Below are 11,074 nucleotides of genomic sequence, written 5' to 3'. Positions count from 1 at the left end.
ATGTATTTTGGATATTAACCCCTTATCACATGTGTCACTGGCAAATATGTTCTCCCATACAGTGGGCTTCCTCTTTGTTTTGTTGATGGTTTCTTTTGCTGTGCAGAAGCTTTTTATTTTGATGTAGTCACATTTGTTTATTTTCTCCTTTGTTTCTTTTGCCCTAGGATATGTGTTGGCAAACATATTGCTACAAGAGATATCTGAGATTTTGCTGCCTATGTTTTCCTCTAGGATTTTTATGGTTACACATCTTACATTTAAGTCTTTTATCCATTTTGAGTATATTTTTGTGTGTGGTGTGTAAGTTGGCGATCTACTTTCATTTTTTTGCATGTACCTGTCCAATTTTCCCAACACTGTTTATTGAAGAGACTGTCTTTACTCCATTGTATGTTCTTGCCTCCTTTGTGAAGCATTAATTGACCATAATGTCATGGGCCAATTTCTGGGTTCTCTCTCTGTTCAACTGACCTATATGGCTCTTCTTGTGCTAGTAGAAGCCTGTTTTGATTAGAGTGGCTTTGTAGTATAACTTGATATCTGGTATTGTGATTCATCCAACTTTGTTCTTCTTTCTGAAGATTGCCATGACTATTTGGGGTGCTTTTGGTTCCATATAAATTTTTGAAGTGTTTGTTCTAGATCAGTGAAATATGCTGTTGGTATTTTAATAGGGATTGCATTGAATTTATAGATTGCTTCGGGTAATATGGATATTTAAATTATGTTAATTCTTCCAATCCATGAACATGGTATATTCTCCCACTTGTTTATATCTTCCTCTATCTCTTTTTGCAATGTTCTCTAGTTTTCTGAGAACAGGACTCTTACCTTATTGGTTAAGTTTATTCCTAAGTATCTAAATTTTTTTGTTACAATGGTAAATGGAATTCTTTTTTTAGTTTCTCTCTCGGAGAGTATATTACTGGTGTATAAAAGTGCCATCAATTTCTGGGTGTTAATTCTGCATCCTACTACCTTGCGGATCCTTTCTTGAATCTAGTAGTTTTTGTGTGGAGTCTTTACGAGTTTCTATGTACAATATTATGTCATCTGCAAATAATGACAATTTTTCTTCCTTTCCAGTTTGGATGCTTTTTATGTTTTCTTCTTGTCTGATCACTGTGGCTGATTTCCAGTACTCTGTTGAATAAGAGTAGTGAAAGTGGACACTCCTATCTTGTTTCTATTCTTAGGGGAAATGGTTTTAGTTTTTGCTTATTAAGTATGATGTTGGCTGTAGGTTTGTCATATATGGCCTTCATTATGTTGATGTATGATCACTCTATTCTCACATTGCTAAGAGTTTTTATAAAAAAATCGGTGCTGGATTTTGTCGAATGCTTTGTCTACATCTATTGATATGATCATATGATTTTTGCCTTTCAATTTGTTTATGTGATGTATTATGTTTATTGATTCATGAATATTGTACCAGCCTTGCACCCCTGGAATAAACCCCACTTGGTGATTGGGTATGATCTTTTCAATATATTTCTGGATCCTATTTGCTAATATTTTATTGAGGATTTTAGCATCTATGTTCTTCAGGGATATTGGATTGTAATTCTCTTTCTTTGTAGTGTATCTAATTTTGGAATTAGGCTATTACAGGCCTCATAAAAAGAGTTTGGAAATGTTCTTTCCTCTTGGATTTTTTTGGAATAGTTTGAGGAGTGTAGGTGTTAATTCTTCTTTGAATGTTTTGTAAAATTCCCCTGTGAAGCCATTTGTGCCAGGGCTTTTGTGTGCTGGGAACCCTTTGATTCCTGCTTCAACTTCATCAGCAATTATAGGCCTCTTCAGGTTTTATGACTCTTCCTAAATGAGTTTTAGAAGGTTGTATTTTTCTACAAATTTGTCCATTTCATCCAGGTTGTCCAGCTTGGTGGCATGTTTATAGTATTTTCTTATAATCCTTTGTATTTTTGTTGGGTCTGTTGTTACTTCACCTCTTTCATTTCTGATTTTGTTTATTTGGGTCCTCTCTGTTTCTTCATGAATCTGGCTAAAGGTTCATCAGTGTTTTTGTTTTTGTTTTTTTAGTAAAAACAAGAAATTTATTAACAAATATATATACAACACAGTTTAATTACTGTCTTATAAATTTCATTTTTATATAATCAATCAGTATTACACAAAACATTTACAAGTATATATATAAGACTTCCACCTGTACACAATTCTCTGGTCCATCTCTGCTATCTCATAACTGCCAAGAGAAATCTAAAATGTTAATTACCACTAAATTGCTCACAGGAATGAATGCTATAGAAAACACAAACTTGCAATAAAGTGCATTTCAGGCAACCTTAGCCATCACTTTTCTTTAAACAGGTTTCCACAATTCATATGGACTTTTTTTTCTGATTTATTTTTGGAGATCCTGAAGATGTCTCTTCAGCAGTTTTAGCCAATTTCTGAAGCACCGACTTTGCTACAGAATTATTAGAGCTAATGCTTTTTTGCTGGGAAGACTTTTCACTGGCATTCTTAGTTCCATCTTCTGTTAGCTTTTCTGAGAGCCCGAACTTTGCACCATTATTTGGTACAGCTGTTTCACAGTCTGTTTCACAGTCTGTTTTAGATACAGGAACAATTCTGAGACTAGGGGGCAATTCAAAGTTGGTTGTTCCTAAGGCTTTTGCTGCATTGGCTTTTGCTATTTCTAACAGCTCCATTTGATCTTTTTCACTTAAGCGAAAAGGCGTTGGGCTCCGCCACCTGGTCCTGGATCTTCCCCGCCAACTCCTAGGCTCCTCCGGGTGCAGCGTCTACCCCGCGGGATCGCGTAGGCCCTTCGATAACGCGACCGTCCCCGGAGCCCGACCGGCTGCGGGGGGTCTGGCGAGGGAGACCGGTAGTGCCTCCTGGAAGAGCGTGGTGCCTCTCCCGGTACCGGCGGTGGCTGGGGGTCCGCGACCGGCTCGGCGAGTAGGACCCCGAGTAGCGCCTGTGCTTCCTCTGGGGGCGCCTTCGGCCGAGACCGGGACCTGCCCCTGCGCCCGGCGGCTCCCGCTCCTGGACGACCGCCGCCAGGACGCTGGAACCGGACCGGAGCTTCTGGAAGAGCGGCTGCGGGTGGCCGAGGACAGCCGGCTGGGCCCGCCCGAGGCCCAGGGGACTCCAGAGGCGAGCCTGGCCACATGTTCCCCTAGTCTGACATCTGGGCGCGCGGTAGGAAGCTTCCCTATCTGTGAGGACCCTTCCCCAACGCTCGGCTCCTAAACTCACAAGCCGCCCGCGCCTCACGTACAGCGGAGAGAAAGGCCTACCGCATGCCCTCCCTCCCGGCCAGGGGCAAAGAGGGAGTTTCCACTGCCGCTCTCAGCAGGGAACGCCCCACCTCCACCTCCAGGTCCCCGCCAGCTGAGCGGAGTCCCCGGGGCATGCAAGGCACTAGAAGCTGACTGTGAGCATGCGCAGAGGCGGTGCCGCTGTGGGCGCCCACCAGTGTTTTCAGTCTTTAGGAAGAACCAGCTCTTGGTTTCATTGCTTTTTTGTATTGGTTTTTTTTTGTGTTTTTTTTTTTTTTGTCTCTATGTCATTTATTTCTGCTCCGATTTTTATTATTTTCTTCCTTCCACTTTGGGCTTTTCTTGTTCTCTTTCTAAGTTTTTAAGTTGTATGGTTCTAATTCTATTCACAGTTTTTCTTATTTTTTGAGGTAGGCTTGTAGTGCAATGAACTTCCCTCTGAAGGCTGCTTTCATATGTAGAGTTGTTGTGTGTTCATTTTCATTAGTTTCCAGGAAGTACTTGATTTCTTTCTTGATCTCTTTGGTAACTTATTTGTTGTTTAAATACATGCTATTTAGCCTCCATGTGTTTGAATGTCTTTTAGTGTTTTTATTGTAGTTCATTGCTAATTTCATGCCATTGTTTCGAGAAGATGCTTGATGTGATTTGCATCTTCTTTGACTTGTAGATACTTGTATTGTATCCTAATGTGGTCTATCTTTTAGGATGTCCCATGTGCACTTGAGAAGAATGTATATTCTGCAGCTTTGGGTGGAATGTTCTGTAACTGTCAGTTAAACCCATCTGATCTAGTGTGTCATTTAAGGTCACTGTTTCCTTGTTGATTTTTTGTCTGGGAGACCTCTCCAGTGAAGTCAGTGGGGTGTTAAAGTCCCCTAGTGTGACAGTATTGCTGTTGATCTCTCCCTTAAAGTCCTCTAGAAGTTTTTGTTTTGTTTTGTTTTAAATAAATTTAGGTGCTTCTCTATTAGGTACATATATGATTACCGGGGTTATATCCTCCTGTTGGATTGATCCCTTTAGTGTTATGTAATGACCTTTCTTGTCTTTTATTATAATCTTCATTTTGAAGTCTCTTTTGTCTGATATGTATATTGCTACCCCCAGTGGTTTTTTTTCATTTTCATTTGCATGGAAGTTTTGTTTCCATCCCTTCACTCTCATTCTGTGTGAGTCTTTTGTTTTGAGGTGGGTCTCTTGTACATGGCATATATTTGGGTGATGTTTTCTTATCCATTCAGCCACCTTATGTCTTTTTATTTGGGCATTTATTCCAATTAAATTTAAGGTCATTTTTGAAAGATATTTCTCTATTGCTATTTTAATATTTTATGAATATGTTTCTCTTTCTATTTCTACTTCAAATTACAGCAGTTCCTTTAATATTTTCTGCAGTGCTGGTTTGGTGGTGATAAACTCCTTTAGGTTATTTTTGTCTGGGAAGCTGTTTATTTCACCATCTATCTTGAACAGTAATCTTGCTGGATAAAGTAGTCTTGATTTCAAATACTTTTTTTGAATTACCTTGAATAGTTCATGCCATTCCCTCCTGGCTTGTAGAGTATCTGATGAGAAGTCAGCTGACAGCCTTATGGGAGCTCCTTTGTAGGAAACAGCTTGTTTTTCTCTTGCTGCCTTTAAGATTCCCTCTATGTCTTGAATTCTTGGCATTTTATTTATGATGTGTCTGAGCATGGATCTCTTTGGATTCTTCTTGCTTGGGGCTCCCTGTGCCTCCTGAACTTGTGTGACATTTTCCTTCAGCAGTTTAGGGAAGTTTTTTTCTATTGTTTCTTCAAACAGTTTCTCTAACACTTTCTTACTTTCAACCTATTCTGGCACTCCTATAATGCAAATGGTTTTGTGTTTCATGTTGTCCCACAGCTACCTTAGACTCTCCCTCCTCTTTTTAGATTTTTTTTCTTTTTGAATCTCTGAGTGATTTTTTTTTTTTTTACCCTGTCTTCTAATTCACTAATACGATCCTCAGTTTCCTCTAATCTGCTGTTTTTTCCTTCCAATGTATTCTTTATTTCTGCTATGTCATTCTTAATTTCCTTAATAGTTTCCATGTTTTTTTCATAGTGCTGAACATCCTTACAATCAGTATTCTGAACTCTATATCTGATAAATTACTTATGTCTATTTCATTTAGCTCTTTCTCTGGAGACTTCTCTTATGGTTTCATTTGGAGCTTGTTTCATTGTCTCCCCATTTTAGCTGCCTAATTGTGTTTGTTTCCATGTATTTGGCAGATCTTCTAAGACTCTCAGTCTTTTTGGAGGGTACCTGGTGCAGGTCAATGTCAGACGCAATTTGTTACTGGCTCTGAGTACCCTGTTTGGAGCTATCAGTTTGAAGCCTCTGCTGGGGCTGGGTGTGGATGGACAGGACCAAGATGCACACCAAAGTCTGCTTTTCCAAGGCCAGGTCCCAAAGCAGATCAGGCAAAGACTCAAGCACTCTGAAGTCTGCCTCTTCCTGCAGGCTGATTAATCTGATTCTCTTAACGAGCCTCAGGCTGTAGAAGCTCCACAGGGTGGGGCCGCTGGTTATTATCAGTCTCTTAAGAAGTCTCAGGCTGTAGAAACTCCTCTGGGTAGGGTGAGAGGTTTTCCAGGAAGGCAGGGCATTTGCTTCCCCACTCAAGCAAAAGCAGCCAATTGTCTACCTGAGAAAGATGTCCTCTGCAATATGGGAGAAATACTCAACACTGGAATCCATATGGGTGCCTTCTGACCTCAATCTCCAGAGCACACAGCACTAGATTTTCCTCACACAGCTCCTGTCCACTCTGCCTTTCCTTTGCTGGAGCCTAAGGTGAGTGGCTGTACACAAAACTTTATGTATTGGCTCTTTAAGAGTGTGTCTTCATTTCAGCCATGTCTCCCTGGCAGACAGAAACCTGGCTGCTTTTCAGAGCCAGATGTTATGTGGGTACCTTTCTCAGTTCTGGTGCTCTGGGGTGGGAGGCCCAACCTTGGGTTTAGACACCAGAGTCCTCAGTGGGAACTCCACACAGCTGACATATTCCTCTGGACCTCCAGTTGCTTCCTGTGGGAGCCCAGCCATCCCTTTCTCGCCTTTACACTTCCTACCAGTCTCTATGTGGTCTCCACTTTTGCTCCTTAGTTATGTGGGTGTTCTCCAGCTCATCTTCAGTTGCAGTTGATTTTTCTGGATGACTTTTCTATATTTTAGTTGTCCCAGGAGAATGTCAGTGTAGCTTCCACTCAGGCCATTGCCATCTTTAATCTCTAGCTGCTTTTTAAGTAGACTTCTAAAATAACTTTCTTATAAGAAAAATTCTGACACTCTCTGTTTATTTTATTTAAGTATAATAATTATTTCAGAGACACATTTTTATAGCGTGTGAGATTAAATTCAGATTTTTTTTGCAAAGTTGCACACCACCTATTGGGAGAATAAAAATAAAAATAATATAATTTTTGTGTCATAAAATTTTGTATACTTTGAAAGTGTGAGAGAGTTACATTATGATCACAAAAATACACCTAACTAATTAAAATTGGAACTATTTTCTCTTGAGAGAACAATAACAATTTTTTTTTTAATCTTTATTGTTGAACTATTACAAATGTTCCCTCTTTCCCCCCGTTGATCTCCTCCACCTCACATCCACCCCACCCCTAGGCCTTCTCCATACTAATGTCTGTGTCCATGGGTTATGCTTATAAACCTATAAGTTCTTTTATTAATCTCTCCCCACTCACTCCCCCATCCCTATCCTCTGTCTGTAATCAGCAATTTTGAAAAGATTTGTCACCTTTAGTGTTCACAGTGGTAGCCACTTTAATTACTTGCTTCAAAGATGGAATAAAACTAACATGATCTACCTGAGCCTTGGCTTTGATGTGAATGTTAGTGCCACCACAAGAAGATATTTTTATGTAAAATTTTTATTCTTTCTCTCCATTTGTTTATTTAGTTTTTTTGATGAAGTACTTTATAATTAATTAATAAGGGTAATAATTGCCATTAGGTTTATGTGTCTGTGATCTATATCATACTTTATTTTTCCCTTGGGGAGAAAATATATACATAGGCCTTTGAACAAAATCTACGTGTCTTTGAAACTACCCATCAATATTGTGTAACTTATCAAAATATAATAGAAGCAAGTATTTTATGTCTCCAAAGAGAAAAAGCCCCTTTTAATAGGTGAGGACATTGATTTCTATGAGGTCTTCACAATTTTATTTAACTCAGGATAAATTTAACTTAAAGAAATAAAATCAGAGCACAAAGAAGTTGAAAACCTGAAACAGAGATTTAAATAGACTCACAAATTCATGACCTTTCTTAGTTCAATATTTGATATTAATTTTGAACCTGAATCATATTGGCCATCAATGTTTGCTGTATTTTTATTTAATGTGCATTTCTATCACAATGTACTATGAGACCCATTTCTTGGGGTTGGGTTGTCCCATTGGGGCTAATTTGAAATTACACAAAAATACATGGGAGGATGGACTTGAGATTATGATATGGAATACGCAGATTTCATGACTCAACACATAATGTTGACAGGAATATTTCATTATTATTTTATGTTGAAGATGAAAATATCCACAAGTTATTTCAAACAAACCTTCAACACTAAAAAATTTATGTTTACTTATTTGGAGGGAAAATACCTTTTCATCCCTATATTAAAAATTCAAAAATTTTCTACTCATTTTTTATCCTATTCTTCTGAATGGTTTTGTGATTCAAGAATAGGCCTACTCAATTAAAAACAAACAAAACATGATATCAGAACCAAAAAAAAGGTAGACTACACTCCATTCCAAATCAAGTAAGTATATGACGTATCTATTGATTCAAGTAGCACTGTTAACATTTATAATAATTAAATTTTAAATTATAAAGGTAACATACACACAAAATTACTATATTATCATTGCTACTACATATATAATTTTATTGGAAAATTCTCAACATTAAAGAAATAAAATTATTCTTATCTTGCACAGAAACCTCTGGAAAACAGAAAGAGAAACATTCTAATTCATTTTAAGGGACAGCATTAACTCATGTTCCAAAACCTGAGCAGGATAGTTGGTTGCTACACACTGTAATATAGATGAATTTTTCAAAATAATCTTGATCAATTATGCACTTCTCAGAAGAATATTGAAAATAGGTTTCATTTATATGAAGCATAAAAAAGACAAAATATAATTAGATGTTTTAGGGATTTATAACAATGCAAATATAATAAAAACCAAGGAAACATTTATCACAGAAATCAGGACAGTGATTATCTCTGGGCCAAAATAAGGAGCCATGACCAGGAAGGACAAAGGACAAAAAGTTTGGCAGTGAAAAAAAGGTTCTATTTCTTAACCTCAAAGGTGGTTTTAAGTATGTTGTCTTTATAATTATTTTAAATTATAAATATGTTTTATACATTATTCTATGTGTTTATATCTCATAATAGAAAGTATTTATAAAGATTGAATTTAAAAAAGACACTTGTGAATTAAAAGTAATTCTCCAAGGAAGAAAACCACACTTCTAAATTGTAATGAAGTGCAACATATGTTTTCAATGAATATCTTCTATGGAGCAACTCATCAGCAGTATCTTGAATACATGACTAATATTTGCTAGAAGCAGCTATTTATTAATTTCTAGTATATATATCTAGTTATAACTTTCTTCTGCAATACCAATATATAAAATAGTTATACTTTACCCTTAATTCATGTGCTTAATATAAACCTTATCACAGTGCAGAAACAAAACAATGTTGAAAATATCATTATTTCTGTTTTTTAATAGTATTGTCTATAGACCTTTAAACAAACTTACTTTGGATTAGAAATGTAAACTGTTTTAGAAAACTGTAAGCTTGCTATTAGAAAACTGAATGTATTTTCAAAGACTCATGGGATTTCAAGGCCCACACACATTGGATGGGTTGCATTTTCTTTTTGCTTTTATTTATGCAGATGCAGGAAAGGATGGCTTTTAGATGGATGATGGGTTTACTAGAACTTCAGATAATAAAATTTAAGTATTTCTAAAATTTTTATAGTGATAAATGGTTTTATTTTGCATAACAAAATTTCAATATGGCTTTCATATTTTGAAAAAAATATTATCTTTGAAAATCATAAAGTAGTCATAATTAAGGAAAATAGTTATACCTGTCAAACTGCTCTAGTATTGATTTCATTGGAGTCTTCAGATTATTTTTTGATGAAGTTCTTTTTGTTTTAAAAATATTAGTCTTTGTAACACATTGAATCCATATCCAAGATACTGATTGTGCTATTAAAACTTTATTTCTAGTTCATGTATTCATGTTATTTGGATGGATTTATATTTCTTACATATAGTTTTCTCCTAAAAGAGAGGTGGTGATGATCTGTTGGTTGATGAATCTATTTCACATGGTTGCTCATTTAACACCTTTCTTAACTCACAAACAACAAAATAAAAATTAACCTTTAACATGATGTGAGCAGAGAAAAACAGCAATTATTTAATTATTTGTTAAGTAAAAAAAAAATTCTTAAGAAAGATTTAATTTAAAGGGGTAAAGAAAAGAGAGTTAAGAGAAAGAGACAAATAGTTTTACACATGCACCCTTCACCTAACATTGCTAGTCCCCAAAATGGTTTCTAAACTTTGATATCATCAGGGAGCTGAGTCGTGATGTGTACATGTCCAAATCAGTGGCATCTGCGCACATAGAACCACTTTCCAATTTATCTTCTTAAGAAAACAGCATTCATCACACACACTTCCTTGAATGTTCTTTTGACAAAGACAACATTAGAATGAAACACCATAGTTTTTTAAAGAGCTACATTTGCTGAACCATGATTATAACCTTGGTATGAGGAGGCTTACTGTGTGCTAGGCATTGAGATAGATATTATAAAATCCATTCTCTCATTTAATTTTCACAGTATCTCCAGAAGATTAAAGTTTACTACTCCTATTTTGCAGACCAGGAAAAAAATCAGTGATTAAATTACTGGTCCAAGCGTACCAACTAGTTGGTCAAAGATGTGGATGCAGACCCTGGTCTACTTGACTATAATGTTTTCTTTATCTCAGTCATGGTTTGAGGTAATGTTACAGACCTGAAAACCTGAATTTTGTGGAGCTATTTTATTAATATCCTTAAATCCCTAAACTGTCTTTTAATCTGTTTACTTTTAACTCTCTGCCCTACTCCCCACCCCCAATTCTTTTTACACTTAGATTCTAATCATTTAAATCACTGTGAGAGCTTCCTAAATGCTCTGAAAATCTAATTCAATTCTCTCTTCAAAGCACTATAAATATCAGTGCCTCTTTTAAAAGTGCAATGCAATATAGCATAATGGTTAAGAGCATGAGGTTTTGAATTAGACTGGGAATGAAATCCTAGTTTATCTTTCATCAGTCATGTAATCTTGAACAAATTACTATAAGGATAAAAATACTCTTTAAATTGACACACAAGACCCTTTCGAATAGGGTTTCTGCCTGTTACTCTAATCTCATCTCTTGCTACTTGACCACATGAAAAGCTATTTGCAGTTATTTTTTTTATTTTAGAGCCAGGCTTACATAAAAGTTGGAAACTGTATTTAAACATCGTCTTAGGGATCAGTAATATTTAAGATTTGTGCCTAGTCCTATGTCAATCTTACTGACTGAAATCCTCACAGTCTCTCTTAGCTGACTAGTTACTCTTCATTCCTCTCCCTTCCATGTACATATTTGCTAAAAACCTTGCCCAAGTGTAACCTGTCATATGAAGATCTTAGGTATGGAGTCCCTGT

General features: G+C 36.5%; 1 pseudogene; it reads right to left on the bottom strand.

Annotated features, from left to right (window-relative positions):
- Positions 1 to 2,186: 2,186 nt before the first annotated feature.
- On the bottom strand, positions 2,187 to 3,169 carry LOC107529550 (arginine/serine-rich protein 1-like; annotated as a pseudogene).
- Positions 3,170 to 11,074: the final 7,905 nt, after the last annotated feature.

The sequence above is a fragment of the Miniopterus natalensis genome, chromosome 1, assembly GCF_054644295.1.
Source record: "Miniopterus natalensis isolate mMinNat1 chromosome 1, mMinNat1.hap1, whole genome shotgun sequence".
NCBI lineage: Eukaryota > Metazoa > Chordata > Mammalia > Chiroptera > Miniopteridae > Miniopterus > Miniopterus natalensis.
This window is presented reverse-complemented; position numbering and strand designations above follow the sequence as displayed.